Source organism: Fistularia commersonii, chromosome 8 (genome assembly GCF_037954325.1).
Source record: "Fistularia commersonii isolate RoL2024-O1a breed Wild chromosome 8, RoL_Fcom_v1.0, whole genome shotgun sequence".
NCBI classification, from domain to species: Eukaryota; Metazoa; Chordata; class Actinopteri; order Syngnathiformes; family Fistulariidae; genus Fistularia; species Fistularia commersonii.
The window spans coordinates 1882590-1901860 of NC_141291.1; the positions used below are offsets into that span (position 1 = coordinate 1882590).

General features: G+C 43.2%; 1 protein-coding gene across 1 annotated transcript in view; it reads left to right on the forward strand.

The window, feature by feature from the left end:
* Nucleotides 1–1144: 1144 nt before the first annotated feature.
* Nucleotides 1145–19271, forward strand: part of LOC147231582 (cadherin-18) — a 181252-nt gene continuing 163125 nt past the window's right edge. Inside the window, exon 1 of the mRNA XM_086150469.1 lies at nucleotides 1145–1267. The gene's annotated coding sequence lies outside the window, so the exon portion shown is untranslated. The remainder of the gene's footprint in view (nucleotides 1268–19271) is intronic.

Genomic DNA, 19271 nt, shown 5'->3' on the forward strand with positions numbered 1-19271 from the left:
ATTAAAGACACAAAATACACCTGAAGGCCGTTTTCCCGACGCGGGACCTTTTAACTTTAAGCTACACGTTTCCTCCCTCTTAGCGGAGGCCAGGTGGGTAAATTAAACTATAAATCTTCACACTGTGCCTCCCGAACGTCGCCGCCGACCTCCCCGGCCGTTTTTTTTTTTTTTTTTTTCCCGCGTCGACGGTACGATTAATATTCCTCGGAACAGCCCGACTCTTCCCTGCGAATTCCAACCGCGGCGCGGAAGGATAATTAATGTCATCAGGCACATGAAGAAAACCGGCGTATTTCAATATATTCATATCAATATTTTATGAATCCGATAGCCATTCCGCGCACACGTTAACCCGAACCTCCATAACATCGGTGAGATAATTGCACCGGCGGTGACGGCGTACCTGCAAACACAAGTCTGCGAACCGTCAAGACGGTAAATAACGTTAATTATTATAATTCCTCGCCGCGCGTTCCCATGTGGACGTCCCGACGGCGCCACGGCGGATAAGTTTAAATCGTATCGGATAATTAAACGCCGCAATTTTTTTTTTTTTTTGAAGCTCGGGCAAACAAGCTTTTATTTTCTTCCGCTTCTTGCGGTCGACCGAGGCCTCCTGGGACGGTCGTGGAAAGTGTGTGTGAGTGTGTGTGAGTGTGTGTGTGAGAGAAAATTAGAAAGGGATAACGTATCGTTTCCCGATCACTATCTTATATAATCACGTGTTAACAGAGAAAGAGATGAGCAGATGAGGAGAAGCAGATAAAGGAGAGAGAGGTAAAGGGATTCACTGGGGGGGGCGGGAGAAGCGTTTGATTGACGTGCGAACCGACCAATCGGCGCGCTTCTCCCGTCCTGAGCCGCCACAGTAGCCGGGCAGGATTGGAGGATACTCCCCGGCTGGGTAGACGCGCACATGCACGCGCACATGCACGGACTCCCCGATCTTGCACACACACACACACGCACGGAAAGAGAGAGAGGAGAGAGAGCGAGTGAGAGGGAGCGCGTCGGCCATCCGCAAGCCGCCGCAGACGCGCTCCGTCCGGGAGAGGATGACAGCGGCTGCGGGCTGGAGGAGGGGACGGCGGTGGAGGCGGAGGAGGGGGGGGACGGCCGGCCGGACAGCGGGGGGGAAGGAGCCGGTGAACGCAGGAAGGATCCAAGTTGGAGTCGTGCTTCTTCTTCTTCAAAAAAAAAAAAAAGAAAAAAAAGCAGCAAGAAAAAATATATAGTGATTATAAAATCACCCGCCGGCGGAGAGGTAAGGATGGGGTGGTGGGGAAGGGGGGGGGGGGGGGGGGTGCATAAGTTTTTATTTTTATTTTTTTTATGCATGTCTCCCTGCGTGTTTACGCCGCGCAAGTTTTCACGCATGCGTTCATCACTGGGGAATAACTGTTATTGAAGAATTAGCAAGAAAAAAAAAAAGAAAAAAAAAGAGAGAGCGTGAGAGAAATCCCGATGCGTTGGAGTGTGTGTGTGTGTGTGTGTGTGTTGGAGTGTGCGCATTTTTTGTGCAAAAAAAAATCCCCCCCCCCCCCCCCCCCCCCCACACACACACCTCCACCTCTCCTCCGTCGTTAAATCGTGCACGATTTGCAAGCGCGCACACTTTCTGTCAATTCTTCATCATTTTTAGTGCGCAGTTGCATCCAGACCCCTCCGTCCTCCCGGGATGTTGTTGCACGGAAAAAAAAATAAAATAAAATAAAAGACACGGCGAGAGTTGTGGTTTTCCCCCCACGCCACGCCACGCCACGCAACGCCACGCCACGCCACGCCAGTGTGGCCGCTGAAATTTACGCGCACTGCAGGAGACGGGAGTCCACTCATGCACTCACCGCAGCCTCTCCACAGGTCGAGGCTCGTCCCCCTACATCCCAAAAACCCCCTTTGAAAAAAAATAAAAATAAAAATGACATATATATGCGCGAATGGATGCCCGGTGGTGTGCGTGTGTGTGTGCGTGTTCGTGTGCGCGCCGAGCCAAGCGTCAGATGCTCAGCTGTCGCTGTTAATGTTGCATTGATTGGCTTTGAGTGTGGAGCGGGGAGGCTCTTCGGGACGAGTTGCATCCACGCAAAGGACCCGCAAAATATCCAAGGGAGCGGGAAACACCTGCTTTCATATGCGTGAACCATTTCTATTAATATTAAAAAAAAAAAAAAAAAAAAAAAAAAAAAAAAGTACATGTTGGGATTGATTGATTGAGTGTTCTGGAGCCACTCTGGTAGGGATGCAGTGAAACCCGTATTGTGTGTGTGTGTGTGTGTGTGTGTGTGTGTGATGGATAGCAGGAAATAGTGATATATATATTTTTTTGAACCGAATGCATTTTTAAAAGACGCATCTGCATCTCGGTTCTGGAGCCGGTGCGGCTCCGGGGCCTCGGCCTCCCATCTCAAGTTGAAAGATGGCGTGTCACCTCTTCATCGGGATGCAGGGAAATTTTCTGGAATCTTTTCTGATTCTGGCAATTTTTGTTGTTGTTTTTTTTTTTTTTTTTTTTTTTTTTTTCCCCTCTGTTTGGTTTGATTGCAACACAAGTAAAACCATAAATAACATTTTCCTGAAAACAATCCGGCTCTCCTCATATATCTACAAACATTGCGTCCTGCAATAATCAATTCCGGAACCAGAGGTTGCTTTCGGCATCGCATGCAATATTAAGATGTGTTTCTCGCTGATGCGATATGGAAACGCGTCGCAGGTCACGCGGAAAACGCCGGAGAAATTTACTGCCGAGCGGCTGCGAAACAGCAGATTCTCTCAGGAAAAGGGGGGAAGATCAGGAAGAACCCTAATCCCATCAGATCAGAGAATCCACAATGTAACTGCACACCGTCATTCGACGAACGTGACCTCCGAGAGAAGGGATGCTAACGCTAGCAGGCCGCCCCCCCCTTGCGTTTACTTTGCCTTATTGATCGTAGTCCGACCGCTGGGTGATTTCCAGCCATACATTATCCTTCATTTGATCGCTGAAATAGACAAGGTGTTGCTGACCGCATGCAATTATGGCTCGTATTGGTCGGGAGTATTTATTTCCGTGTGCCGCGAACTGTTCGGATGCTAATTGTCGGAAATGTTGCGTGGCTAGCGTTCCCGTTCAGGGCTGGATCCCACGGTGGCCCGCGTGCTAACGATGCTATCCCGCTGCGCTCGCTGTCGGTCTAAAAGGATCCGGTGCGATTCATCGATCGAATCGACGGCTGATTTATCGCGCCTGCGGAGCTAATTCACGCTAACAAACCACGGGAACTACCAAGACGGCAAAATGCACGCGAATACCCTGGAATTCCTGCTTTGGCGACACGTGAGAAAAATAAAAACCCCGTGCCGTGTCACGGGAAGTGAAGTGTCATCAGTTATGTCGTCATCAATCACTCCCGACCCCCCCCTTCGCTTGCAGCACGGGAACCATTTTAAACATGATGCTTCCCTCGGAAGGACGGCACGTCGCGCTAACATCGGCAAACACAGACGGATTTCCGGGCCGGACGTTCGTAAAAAAAACAGGAAGTTAATCTTATAAAAGCCAAACGCATGCGGCGGTCTTATTTGATTAGAACCCGTTGAAGTAGCAACGCGCAGCAATTTTAGCCCGAATCAACAAGCTACAGCTAATTAGCGGGAGGTTAAGAGAGAGAAAGGGATGGATGGGCGGAAGTCGGGAGGAGAAAACAAATGTGTGACCTTTACCCGCGGGGGTAACGCAAGACGCAAGCGTGTGTTCGGATGCCGATGGTCGCCGAGATAACATTAGCACGCCGCGTCAGGAGGATGTAGCGCCGCGACCCTTTCGCTGTCAGACGGAGAGCTCAGGGTGTACATGTATCATTACCTGCGGTTGCAGCTCGGCAAACAACACAATGATGCCTTAAGGTCAGCGGGTGTGAAGCGACAGTTATACCGTAGATGGATCGCAGTTTGTTGGGTGACGGATAATGAGGTGGCGGTTATTTGTGTATTTGCTGCACGCCCCTCCCCTCCAGACATACGGGTCAGCGATAACATGTATAAAAAGTCAAGAATGAGAAGCTAATGTATGTTATCTGGTCTTGAATAATCTCCGCGCATGTTTTTTTCCCGCATCAGTGGACATTTCACGTTCTTGTGAAAGTCAGAGAACGCCGATGCATTTTGGTTAAATGCATCGCGACGTGTTATCACAGAGTATGTTGTCAGATGTCGTCCTATTCGATGGCGATGCAGAAATGGGCGTAAGCCGCGGAAACCGGATTTACGAGACAGAAAAAAAAAAAAGGGTCTGCCACTATATTAATAAATACAGCCAGCAGCCGTCACGTAATGACCGCCGAGGGGTGAAGTGATTAACGTTTATGTTCTTGTTACAAAGGCCCTGTCAATCGGTGAGATATGTTGTGAGGAACTCAGCATTTGTCCTTGCTTTGAAAGGAAGACGAGATAATATAAGAGATGTGACTAACTGACAGAGGGGAAGCTGTAATGTCTTGTCAGCTGGTATCGAGCTCCTTCCAAGCAAGAGGCTCTTGCGGTGTGTCTGCGATGGTCAGCAGCTACCAAAGGTAGCCTAACAGTGCTGTTTGCTCAATACTACAGAAGTGCAGTAGCTCAAATTACTTAAGCAAAATAACGCTAGCTCCAGCAAAGAAGGTTTTGGTTCGCAAAGTATTATGGTCTGAGTCAGGCGAGCGTCAGAACCGGATCAACGGGGCAATAGAAGAAGGTAGCCTGGTCCGATGGATAGGGATCACCTTGTGAACGGCGGTGTGCTACTCGGGGGTGCGATTGTTTGGGCGATGTTCTACGAGGTGACCTTTGGACGGACCGCCTGCCGAGGCGTTCGACGAGCGCCCCGGTCCATCGAAACGTCGCCGTTGATTGTCTGGGTCTTTTTCCAGGGGACTGCAAAGTGTGAAGGAACTTCGAGGCGTCGGCTCGACCGACAAACCTGGCACCGCAATCCGATTGAGCTTGTTTGGAAAGTGCCGAACAAACAAGTCCAATCCACGGAAATCTCACCTCGCAACTTACAGGATTTAAAGGATCAGCTTGTAACTTCTGGAAGCGCCGTGTCGGAGGTTGAGTGGACTGCGTGGCTCGGTCAAGTAGTACAAATAGTATCGGGCGTGGTCAGCGCTTCTGGCCCTCAGCAAGAAGGTATCCGGTTCGAATCCAACAGGAGTCTTTTCCGTGTGGAGTTTGCATGTTGGCAACGTGTCCCTGTGAGTTTCCTCCATTCCCGGGTTCGTTCACTGGAGACTCAGGACACGTTCATCCCTACATGCGGCCCTGTGATCGGTGAACCCGGCCTCCCGGCCAATGACGGCTGAGATAGGCTCGGCGAGCTCAGTTACCCGCTGTGCGCTATAATCGGTAGGGATAGTGGATGAATGAGTATTTGAAATCCTCTGCAAAGTGTATCGCTGAACCCTCTTGAGAACGAGCTCAAACATCTCCCATCGACCCGACCTCGGGAACTCACAACTTCGGCGCAATACCGCTTCTTTAAACATTTCTCACAAGTAAACTTTGCGATCGCGAGGGGAAGTCAGTCCACATCAGATGTTCTCGCCACCAGTACCTGACGAGGAACTTCGACCTGCCCTACCAAGATGGCAGGAAGTGTCTGGGAGGCTTTGGCCCTGAGCGCCATGGGCACAACATCCAGATCTCCAAGCTGTCGGGAGGTCAGAAGGCCGGAGTCCTTGGCTCCTAGCATGTATCGTTTTTTTCCGGAATGACCTCATAGCCAGTATTAAAAAGGTCAGCAATGCAATCGATGACCAAAAGGCTCTCAGCTGCATCTACCTGCAACATATAGAGCAGGAAAACAGTGCCAAAGAAGAAAGCAAACACAACGACCCCTCGGGACGTAGCAATATAAATACGGTATCTTCTTCTTCTTCTTCTTCTTCTTCTTCTTCTTTCGGCTTTTCCCTTCAGGGGTCGCCACAGCGAATCAACTTTCTCCATCTAAGACCTGCTGCCTGGCAGCTCCACCTTCCTCAACCCTCTACCCAGATCTTCACCATGGTTTGGATATGAGCAGAAGAGTCCAAATCATCTCAGTCATCACTTTGTCTCAGTCATACATGTCCTGCACCCCTGTGACAAATTCTTCCTTAGCTTTTGGCTTTTCCCTTCAGGGGTCTCCACAGCGAATCAACTTTCTCCATCTAACCCTATTCTCCATATCCTCCTCTCTCACACCAACGACCTTCATATCCTCTCTCACTACGTCCATAAATCTTCTCTTCGGTCTTCCTCGAGACCTCTTGCCTGGCAGCTCCAATTCCAGCATCCGTCTACCAATAGATAGAAATACGGTATAAACGTGCAAAAACTAGCAGCGAACAACGGCAATACTTGAGGTAGCAGCCGACTCGGAGTGAGTCGATGTGAGGGAGGGGGAAACGAACCCTCGGGATGGAACACCGTCTCCGACCAAGTCGGGTCCCTGGAGGACTCCGGATCCTATTCCTTGCGAACTAGACAGCGAAACATACCGGAGGTTCCCGTTCCAGCGGTCATCCAGCAGAGTTGATTCGCGCTTTTATGCAAACCTCGGAAAAGCGAATGCAGAAATTACTTTTAAATAACGCAAGTGTCAGTCGTGCCATTTGAATCCGTTCGATTAATCTCCGGTGCCGGGAGGGAAAGCAATCCTCCCCGGCCTTTAACGCCGCGCAACGACGGCGTGCAACGGAGAGATAAATGATGCGTGAAAATTCGTCATCAGATGTCTTATCAGCCAGACAGGTCTGATGGGAGAGTATTTCTACACACAAGGAGGGTGATTAAATGTGCCGGAATGATTGTTGTGAAAATCCAGGGCTGATTTGGGGAAATTAATTGTCAGCTGATCAGAATAACACATTATTAACAGAGAGGTCTCTCCGGAGGCTTCCGTCGGCGGAGACGTTAATCAGGCGGCATCGGGAGCGACCGGGATTTGTCGATCATTTATATTTTTACCCCCGGACTGAGGGATTACTCCAATTATGCCTGACCGGGACGTAATCCGAGCACTCCGAAATGCGAGTAATAGGACGCGGGGATCTATACGTGGAGTCGGAGGCTTCGCCGATATCCATCTCGGCGGGTCGACCCTCGGAAGCTCACCCGGACCCGAAGGACACGGGATACTCTTCGGAGGACCGGGACACACACACACACACTTATCGGACAGACGGATTGAGCGAGGGGTTCGGGAGGTATTTAAGTCAATGAGGAAAAAGCAGTTTGTCAGAAGCCGAGTCGGCTGACAACTCCACTTATCAGACACTTACAACGCCGCCGTTTTTGGCGGGCGGGTGAAGACCCGGACTAATTGGGCCCTCGTGACTGTCACTGTTAGCACATCTAGCTAGGAAGGACTCGTGACCTCAGTGCCCCTGAAGATGTAAATAACTCCGCAGGTGTGAAATGCCGGGGACTTAAAATCCCCCATTACAAACAAATCTGTGAGATTGTTTGAAAGAAAAGCTCCATTGGTCTTAAAAAGACAGTAAAGGCAGAGGAGATACAACGCTGACGTTCCTTCTTCCACTCCAGACGACGAGCGAATTAATCTGCCCTCGAAACTCACTTTTCTGTTCGTCTAGACGGTATTAGATACAGGAGGAAGTTTCGGAGCTCGAGCAGAAAGGCTGCCTTCATAAAGTTTTAGAAACCACACAGATGGATCGGTAGATAGAACACAAGACAGTAGAAGTTCTCAAAACCTCAAGCATTCAAATGTGTATTGACTGAACCGAAATTGGAAATGTCCACATTTGTGCATTCATGTAGTTTCCGCACCGACTGTCCTGCTGCCGGGGGGTTTCCTAGCTGTCATTGGACCAGAAGCAGGGCGTACGAGCATCCGCCTTCTCATCCGCGCGTCCGGATGTGTTGAATTAACCCGCCGCATGTTTTTGGATCGGTGGAGGAAACTGGCAAAAGGTTCGACTCCACACACTCACTGTTGGAATCAAACCAGGGAACTTCTTGCTTCGAGGCGGTACGGTGTTGTATCATTGTATTCTTGTGGATGTGGACGTTGATTGATGAATACAGTGTTAAGGGTCATGTATGCTAAGGTACCGTTCCAAACGTACCACCTATGCATGCTTGATGTTACCATGAGTGCAAAACAAGGAGTCCACTAGAGGGCAGAAGAGAGTGTAGGGTCTATTTTGGAGTTCCCTGCCAGGCAATTACAAACATGGCGACGGTGAAGGAGGCGGTGAATTCTCCTCCCTGGTTATGCCAATGCCACGTTATCGTCTTCTTCTTCTTCTTGTCTGGTTCTTGGAGCATACTGTGCAGCACTGCCTGCCCGTGACCTCCACTGGTACTGCTAAAATTTGTTGCATTAGGCTACGTGTCTGCAAGCTCCCCAAAAAATCGTACAGAACTACCCAGGAAAGGACAAATAGAAGGCTCCGTCCATAAGTGGCGTTAACGTTGAGCATACATGAGCCTTTATTTGTCCAAAGCGTCTTCACCCACGTTCATTTCCAAAGGCTCGATTCTGCTCAGCCAGAGCTGGGAAAGAACGACCTTCTAGAGTTTGAACATCGGAACTGCTCTTGACCCAACCTACAAATATACCGACGTAACGGTCACGTACGCACTCGAACTCGGCGCCGGTTTCTAAAAATGATCGTTCTCCCATCACCTTGGACGGAAACGCATCCAAAGTAACCCACAGACAGAACGTAAGGACCGCCCACCCCTTCCCTTCCCTTCTTGCCGTCCACTTTGCTGCTTCATTGAAGTCGCTCTGAAGTTAATTGAAGAAGATTAATGAAAAGGCAGCAGCGTCGCTCCAAATTAGACGTACATCAACTGCTGTGGCAGAGGGTTTGATTCCAGGGTTTAAAAGTCTCCTCCAGGGTAACGGCACGGTACTGTTTGCCTCTGGAGACCAAAAACTCTGATCAATCAATATTATTGACAAAGAATTTGATCTACTACCCAAATCTAGGGAATATATATGCAGAGAATACGCTGTGCAGAGAGTGAGCGGGTGGATGAATGCATGGTTGAAGGGAAAAAGAAACATTGTGCCTATCTATGTTTAACATAAGTGTCAAAAAAAGGTTAAACACACTCCTGTATTCCAAGGTTTTTAAAAATATCTGCTCTTTTTTCGCTCCCGCATCAGGGACCTGGCAGCTCCGCAACTTTTAAAACAGTCTTGTATCTAGTTAACCTCAATCCAGAACAAAAGAGGAAGCTCCTTTTTACCTCATTGTTTCGGGTACATTAAGTACATCGTGAGAAAATGTTCTTCGCCGCTGCTGCCGGGATTTTGTTATTCATTCAATAATAAAATTGTCGAGCTGATACTATCGCCGGACGAGAATGACATTTCCTTTGTTGGACGGGTCGACCGGGAGTCATTTATTTACTCAGACGGTCCTTGAACATCGGTATTCCGGCCGAGAGAAGGGCACTCCGCTATTCAGTTGCAGGGAGAAGATAGCCGGACTGCAAATTAACATACAAACAAACCCCCTTCCCCTTCCAAAAAAAAAAAAAAATAGGAAGTGGATGATTTGGTCATCATGCTTCTGTCAAAGGTTCCTCAGTAGATCTTGTTATCTGGAATATAAATAACTCGCTTCATGACTCGTGTGATGAGGAGCGCAGCCACTCATCTAGTCATCTCTTGTTTGGGCTACCGCAACTCCCTCCTTGTCGGTACCCCAGCGGTGACCATCAGGCTTCTGGAGCTTATCCAGAAAGCGGCAGCTCGCCTGGTGTTCGATCGTCCCAAATTCTCCAACACAACTCCCCTTCTTATGTCCCTACACCGGCTCCTGACAGCCGCCAGCATCAAGTTCAAGACCCTGGTGTTCGCCTACCGGCGGTGAACGGGACAGTCCCGTCTCGGTCGAGCTACATGTCCAAACCCGTCCCCTCCGATACGCCACCTTTTGGTGACCGTCCATCCCATCACGCCGAGCCCCAGGTTGCCGATCCAACCGGTCTCGGCTCTTCTTGGTCTCGGCTCCTCGGTGGAGGAACGAACCCCCGAAAAAGGTCGGAACGGCGGGGTCACTGCCCATCTTTCGCCGTGAGCTGAAAACATACCTCTTCACCAAGCACTACCCTACTAATGGCACTTAGCCTCCAACCCCCCAAAAAACACTAAATGACATGAATGTATGTATGTACATGGTTCTGAGATGGATATTTGGTAGATTGGTCACTTCTGACTTCCGACTACAGTGATCCCTCGCTATAACGCGGTTTACTTTTCACGGTTTCGCTACTTCACGGATTTTCATTGTGCATTGTGTTCTGCATTCTGATTGGCTAAAAAGTCACTCCGCTTCTTCTCTACCTGTGCGTCAATAACGTTGCAGTTTAATATGTACACGTACGTAAAACAGCTTGCCGAATTTACATGTCGTACGTGCAAATTCTCTCGCGATTTCGAGTTTCTCTAAAACCCATAATGTTGACAAAACGCTCTGGAGCGACAAAAGGGCCCAAAAGGCAGCGGAAGATGCTATCTATGGCAGATAAAGTTAAACTTCTGGACATGCTAAGGGAAGCTAAAAGCTATGCGGCTGTAGGTCGGCATTACGGAATGAATGAATCTCCCGTTCGTTCCATAAAGAAGGAAGAAAAAACATAAGGACGACAGCAGCGATGTATAATAGAGTATTTAATTGCATAATGATTTTGAAAAGAAATATTTTTGCCTATCATGGGTTCTTTTTGGAACGTAACCCCCGCCAAAAACAAGGGTTTACTGGACTGGTATTTCGGATCTTCGGTGAATGAATTGCACTTTTTGTAAGTCGCTTTGGATAAAAGCGACTTACAAATGATTGTAATGTAATATAATGTAATGTAGAAGAAGGTTCGTGCTGGGAGAGATTCTGCCGTGGCGTCATTCAGCCATTTATTTATTCATTTATCATTTATTCATCCTTTCATTTTCCGCTGATCGTTCGGAAACATTCGACCTCTCGTTCATGTCATGAAGACGTTCAACAATTCACCCTCTCATTTGTATGACAATGTAGAGACAAATAGAGACATAAAATAAACTTTCTTGATCCCCATTCTTTTGTCCCAGCAGTGTAACAGTTATACGCCAATAAATATGACTATAAATATAAGAATGATAAGAATAAGAACAACTTTATTTATCCCGAAGGAAATTGCTGTGCCAGAGTTTCAAGTAAAACATGGCAATAATAATAGTAGGAAATTGTATAAACAGTAAAAAAAAAAGGGGGGGAGAGTGTCAAGTCAAGGCTATATATATATGTATTATGAGATGAGAACAACTTTATTTATCCAAATTCAATTAACTTAATAGTTAACTTAATAGTTACTTAATAGTTACTAAAGCAAATAGAGAGACAATTAGAAGACAAAGCAAAATACATCCACGTATAAATAGACAGCAGAGAAAAACAAGAGTGAATCGAATGGGGGAAAAAAAAAAAAAAATGACAGTGAGGGTGAAAATAGACAAACGAAATAAACGACAACACGGACAGAGCGACGATAGCAATGACAAGAATAAAATAGATAAACGTGACACGTGAACGGGTGCGGTAGCGAGTATGCAGGTGTGTGAATCCAAGGATTCACTCGTCCTTTGTGGAGATAAACGCCGTTTACCTTCTCATTCACGCATCTGGACAATGTTTGGCCTCCGACGGACCTCCTGCATGTGTTTGCACGGCGGGAGGAACCCGGAAAAAACGCCGCGCAAAAAGACCTCTCGTCGGTATCCGACCGTCTCGCTGTTGTTAGCCTGATGCTAGCTCCCCTAGCATGCAGCGCCCGGAATTGGATCTTGTCGCGATCTGGTTATTTCTGGTTCTTCTTCTAAACGGCGTCCGCTCAGGCGGCGCTTTCACACCGTGCGGTTCCAGAGCGCGTTCCACTCCATCGCGTTCACCCATCCAAACACACACACACACACACACACACACACAGAGTCCGACGCTGCCGTGTAAGGCGCTAGCAGCATTTTATTTTCCTAGCGTCATTAATAATATCACCTATATGTTTGTTGATTTTCAAACAAAGGGACAAGATGGCGTCTTGTTTTCTTTCGTCAGCGCTCTCCCTTTCTTTTATTTCTTCAGCTCCTCCACATCTGCGCAGATCATTAACCCTGTGATAAATCATGTTTCAGACTCCCGCTGTAAAATTAGACTCAACGTGTCAGACGGACGTTCCTGCACAGGTCAACGCCGCCGCTCATTAGGTGTTTATAGTTCCAACAAAAAAAAAATACTTCCGATTGCTTTGTTTTCTTTTCTGTTATTTCCGGCTCCTATCAAAGCGCGAAAACGCGCCACTTGTTCATCCTAAAGACACGTTTTTAAAAATGATGTTAAAGATACACAACCATTCGCTCGGGTGGGGAAAACAAAACTCCCGCCAATCCAAAACAAAACAGGATTTTTTTTTTTTTTAAGCACTAATAAAACTAAGCATCGCAAAAATAATATTCCGCATCGATCGCGTGGACACGGATATGCGGCGCTCTCATATTCGTAGAAATAGATAAGGGCTCTATTTTTATGCTTGGAGAGCAGATCTATGTGCAGCGCTGAGACTCGGCTCTCCGTCTCCCTCAGCCGGATTCGATAATCGTGTGGGAACCTCCGAGTACAGTGTTCTCTCGCTCTCCCGCTTTCCCCTTTGATGGCGAGACGTCTCTATTTCGGCGCCATTATTGCGCACTTTTCATCGCGGCCCGAGATAATGGCTTGCTTTGAGAAAACTCAAATCGTATACGGCGTTTTTTTTTTTTTTTTTTTTTATAGTGCGGTGCACTATAGCCTTATAGTACGGTGCGCCTTATGGTCGTGAAAATACAGTAGTTCTGTTTTACATGTGAATCCATATTGTACGTATTTGTTTCTTTTTTTGCTCGACATTATTACCGTAATTTCCCGACTACTCAAAATATGAGCTAACGTCTGGAACAAATTCATGTCTAAAGGGAGCATCAACTGGTGACCGTCGTGTGATTTCTTTCTTCATAATTTGATCCCTTCATACTACCGTAATTTCCGGACGATAAGCCGCGACTTTTTTCAGTATATGGACTTTTTTGGGTGGGGGACGCTAACGAGCTTCACGCCGTGAAACATGAGCATACATGTCCCAAAGAGAACAGCGTAATTTCCGGACTATTGAGCGCACCTCAATATTAGCCGCACCGGCTAGCCGGTCGCTATCTCGGGCCTCCTCCTGCGCACTAAAACCGTCAAAGTCGTCTTCCTCGGTGTCGGAGTTGAACGGACTCAGAATTTACTACTACTGCGCTACCTGCTTTTGCATCTCTTCCTTAGTATGTACATTATCAATAACCTTTCAGCCGTTGCAATGTTAGTTATCATCTGAAAACTAGCAGACGCATTGCTTGACAACTACTGCAACCTAAATCATGCATGTTTGACAACCTTTGAAACAGACATAACCGCTTACGTATGAAACATGAGCATACATGTCCCAAAGAGAACAGCGCAACCCCTCCCGCAGAGTTGTATCTAAGCAGTACCGTAATTTCCGGACTATTGAGCGCACCTCAATATAAGCCACTATCTCGGGTTTCCTCCTGCGCATTAAAACCGTCAAAGTCGTCTTCTTCAGTGTCGGAGTTGAACGGACTCAGAATTTCCCGGTCATTTCATCGATCCGATGTGACGAGGATAAACGTTTTAGCGGCGTGAAGCTCGTTAGCGTCCACCACCCAAAAAAGTCCATATACTGAAAAAAGTCGCGGCTTATCGTCCGGAAATTACGGTAGTATGAAGGGATCAAAATATGAAGAAAGAAATCACACGACGGTCACCAGTTGATGCTCCCTTTAGACATGAATTTGTTCCAGACGTTAGTTCATATTTTGAGTTTTCCACATCGAATTAATTTCACACACATATATTCTGTCTTTTTGCGACAAAACTTCACTCCCCTCCTTTCCAGATCACAAAAAAAAAAAAAAAATGCTCAAATCGTATACGGCGTTTTTTTTTTTTTTTGTTTGTTTGTTTTTTGATCAGTGTTTAAGATGTCGGTCTTAAACGTCAACGAGAACGTCGTGGTTTTTTGGCAGATGTCGGAAGGTTTTCAAAAAAAAAAAACGCGATCTTTAACATTTGGCTCATACAAACACTTGTTTTGTTTTTTTGTGTCTTCGACACAAACATCCAAAAACAAATACACGCCTCGGTGTTTAATGTAGATGGAAATACACCTCGAGGACGACGCTACCGCAAAACATTAACAAATAAAGAGGGAACCATTTGATAGCCAATAGCCTGCATGCATTTTTAATGCACAATTAGGAAGGGCTTGGATTGCTATCGCACATTAGCCGCTGTCTGCTCGGAGGCGCTCTGTTGAGCCGCATTTTGTAATAACAGTACATTTTGTAATAAACGTCCAAAATGTAATAACTTTTTCATTTCATTTTGTAATAAAGCCGCATTTGGTAATAAACTGCCCCAACGCATTCTGTAATAAAGTTTGCCGCATTATGTAATAAGTTATTACATATTGAGAAGATTATTACAAAATGCACTTGCAACTTTTTTTATTTTCTAGGAAATGTAATAACATGGTGCATTATGTAATAACAATTCTAAAGCATAAGTTTGTTAATTGTATTTTATTTTACTTAAAAGTATTTGTAAAAGCTAGGCCTATTATTAGTATCACTGTATTAGCCTAGTAGCAGTACTTAGCAATTACTATCAGTACACTATTCAAAGGTTGCATTAACAGAGAATATTCTATAAATTCCATGTTATTACATTTCCTAGAGAATAAAAAACTTGCAAGTGCATTTTGTAATACTCTTCTCAAAATGTAATAACTTATTACATAATGTGGCAAAATTCATTACAAAATGCGTTGGGGCGGTTTATTACAAAATGCGGCTTTATTACCAAAATGAAATGAAAAAGTTATTACATTTTGGACGTTTATTACAAAATGCACCGTTATCACAAAATGCGGCTCAACTCGTTCTCTTATTCAAATAGCTCCTAAGGACGAGCTGTCATTATGTAATCCCCCAAACGTCTTCGCTTTGAGGGTTTCCCATCGCGTGTCCCCCCCACTTCAAGCCATCGGAGGGGGGGCCACATTCACGCCTCTCCAAGTCGAGTTGTATTTCTTTTCCACCTGGGCGCCACCCTCCATTTAAATGTTAACTCTCAGCTGGAGGCGTGCTAATACCACTTCCATCTCCATAATTCATGGGGGAAAAAAAAAAAAAAAAAAGAATCGTTAGCGACGTAGCATCTTGCAGGATGACCAGACGAAAAAAAAAAAAAAAAAAACGGGACGCTATTGTGATTAAGAAGTTTCTGGAGCAGCCATCATTATATGATATCCAGCCTTGAATAGATATTGAAGCCCCACTTCCTCCCCCCGCTACATATTTAATTCTCCAAAGTCTAAAAGAGAATCCTCAGCAAATTCATCCCGTCTGTAATTCGGTGGAATGTAATGGTTTTCTGTGGAAGCGCTGAGAGACATTACATGTACCGCCTCCCAAGAAGCCATTTACTCTCCAAAAAAGGGGGGTTGGTGGGCTTGAGTGGACTGAAGATGTAGTTTTTTTGTTTTTTTTTTCCACTGAAAGCCTCCACTGACGTTCTTCGTGAAGAACAAATATCTCAGTGAGGTTGGAGTTAAAATAGAAGCAATTATCTTTTTAGCGTCATTTGCTACATTTTGATTAATATAGTACTCATGTCCATGGTGCATATTTTATACATACTTTCTTTTGATTTAAATTGTTATCTTACTTTGTAGCTAATGGTTGTCTATCATTGGAATATTGTTATCATTATTATTACAACAAATTTAATTTTGTTTTATTGCAATTATTGCAATTATTATTATTATTAGTAGTCGTAGTAGTAGGAGTAGTAGTCATAGCAGAAATATTAGTACTAGTATATTCTGATTTCTCTTTTTTATAATTATTGCAATTATTATCAATATAATTATTAATGTTAACACATTATTTATATTATATAAATGGAGTTATTGAAATTATTGTAGTGATAATTCTTGCTATTATTGTCATTATTTTATTATTATTATTGCTGTTGCAAATATAATCATCACAGAAATTATAATTATTATTATTATCGCAACTCTCATAACATTATTGTTAATGTTATTATATCATTGATATTATTTAATTGTAGTTATTGAAATAATTATAGTTATAATTATTGCTATTACTATTATTCTTTTATTATTATCATTGCTAATATAATCATCACAAAAATTATAATAATAATTATGATTGCAACTCTTATCAATATTATTGATAATGTTATTATATTATTAATATTATTTACATGTATTTATTGAAATTATTATAGTTATAATTCTTGCTATTACTATTATTATTATAACAACAATTATTATTGTGATTATTATTATTATTTATTATTATCATCACCATATGCACTGGAAGATCAATACTTAAATGTTTAAGGGGGAATGAAAAGCCAAAGATGATACAATAAACAAAGATAATTAACAAACCGGGTTCTCTGGTTTCCAAAAGCCTTCAGTCGGTTTGCTAAATCGTCCAGAAGTGTGAATGAGTTGCAGAAAAGTGTTTTCTGCATGTCGGTGACCCGCCACCTCTCGCCCAATGACATGAAAAGCAGTAAAGATAATAAATAAATGAAGGAATCCCTAAATAATGTGCGACGCTCGCAGGTCCACCCATTTATAATCGGCGGCGCCGAAATTGAAATGAAACTCGTGACGACAGATTGTTTCCCAGTTTCGAGGCCTTGTTTGCCTCCGGTTTAAAAACATCTCTTTGTCATATTTTTTTTGTAATAGAATCTTTGTGTCGTCACGGAAAAGAGACGATCAAAACACTGCTTTCTGCTGAAAAGAAAAGGTTTCCGTCCGCCGTTTGAGAGCCCGAGAGCCTAAATTTCTTTTCCTGCTGCAAAATAATTCTTTAGTTCTTCAGCGTTTCATTTCTAAAGAATAAGGAAGATCTTTTTCAGCATGAAAAACCCTGGACCTGCAGTCAGTAGAGGCATACAAACAATTCCCTTCTCATTCAGAATAAGAAGACTTATTTTTTTAGTTTAAAGCAGCACAGAATAAAGTGGAGAAGACTCAGAATATATCTAAAAATAAAGAATAAAATAATGAAAAATAAAAATGGTAAAGATAAAAAAAATAAAAATAAAAAGTAAATAAATAAAAGGTAAAAAATTTTAAAAAAATATATGTAACGTATATTCCTGTGTATTTATAAGTACATTTATATTATTACATGTAATATTTATGTGTTTAAAATAAGATTCCCATGTCACAGCCGTAAAGAGATAATAGAGAAAATTGTAGGAGCTGCTGTAAGAGACTGTTGAGAAAAAAATAAAATAAAATAAATGAAATAAAATAAAAAAGAAAAAAAAAATATACAAATACTTTATTTAACATGACGCACGTCTGTTCCTTCCAATTAAAAAGACCATGTGATGTTCAGGAATTTCTCCGAAAATTAGAATATTGTGATAAAGTTCTTTATCTTCTGTAATGCAATTACAGAAAAAAAAAAAAAAAAAAAAAAAAAAAAAAAAAGTCCTACATTCTGGATTCATTACAAATCAATTGAAATATTGCAAGCCTTTTATTATTTTAATATTGCTGATTATGGCTTACATCTTAAGAAAACTCAAAAATCCTATCTCAAAGTATTAGAATATCATGAAAAAAGTAATTTTTGTTTTTATCACAATATTCTAATTGCAATTAAAAAAAACAAGAAAATGACTTTTTTCATGATATTCTAATATTTTGAGATAGGATTTTTGAGTTTTCTTAAGATGTAAGCCATTATCAGCAATATTAAAATAATAAAAGGCTTGCAATATTTCAGTTGATTTGTAATGAATCCAGAATGTATGACATTATTGTTTTTGTAATTGCATTACAGAAGATAAAGAACTTTATCACAATATTCTAATTTTCTAAGACAGTCCTGTAATTCCATCATGGCCATTAAGTCGGTTGTTGTCATGATGGAGGAAAACATAAATAAATGTTTTAAATGTCTGAAAGTAAAGCAGAAGAGCAATAAACCCTACATGTCACTTTCACACCAGGTTGTTTTCCTTCATCATGAATGTTTATGTTTAGTCTCTCGATGGTGGAGAAGTTTGTTTTCCTTCCCGACTGGAAAGGAACATCTTGTATCTCCACCTGGAGATGCCGCCTCTGGTTCTAGCGTGCGTTGATTGCGACTTAACCGCCTCAGGATGTTTGTATTTGTGATGTCTGGATTGCAATTTAGAAGCTTGAACACAATTTTGCGTAATAAAACAAACAAAAAAAAATCGAATGCATAAATAACAAATGAAGAGGAAATCCCTTTGGATCCCTTTCATTGTTATTGTCATTGTTGAAGGGCCGAACCAATGATAACTTATAATTATTTCCGATCAAGATTAATTATGAAATACATCAAGGGGGCCGTCCTATTAACGACCAAAATAAGAAATTTCCCATTTTTCATGGAAAACCCTACTCTTTTTTTTTTTTTTAATAATCAGACAATATAGGATCTGTATTTTTATTTTTTTTTAAAAAGTAGTTCATGATTTATATATATATATATATATATATATATATATATATATATATATATATATATATATATATTTTTTTTTTTTTTTTTTTTTTCAAATAGTAGATTTATTCAACGGGCTAGATTGGACCACCTGGTGGGCTGATAACGGCCCGCGGGACGTACGTTTGACATTCTCATCTCACTTCACAAACACTAAACAGGTGATTAGCAATATGCTAAAGATATGAAATAGAGCACTATTTATTAGTGTTATACCCATCTTACTGCTGCAGAGTTCAACAAACACCCTTTCATAAACTGTCCGTCCCAGAACCCCTTACTTTTTCTGCTGATTTTTATGGGATTTGGCGAAAGTTGCCTTGAAAGCTACATTTCTAGGAGTGCAAAGCTTTAGCAGAACACACTTGCTAGTTTTGCGATTTTGCTACCAAAAGTCTAGTGATCACCTAGTGATGATCCTTGCCCATAAAAAACTTCCTTTTTTGGGCATGAGCTAACATGTGGAGGAGCAAACTGGCTAGCATCAATCATCTCAGCTCATGCAGCTACGTCGTAGATGTAAATGCCTCTTTATCTAAAGAAAAAAAACAACAACGCCACTGTTTTCTAAATTAAAGCAACACTTGCATGACATGAACGGGATACATGTTTTGCCCTC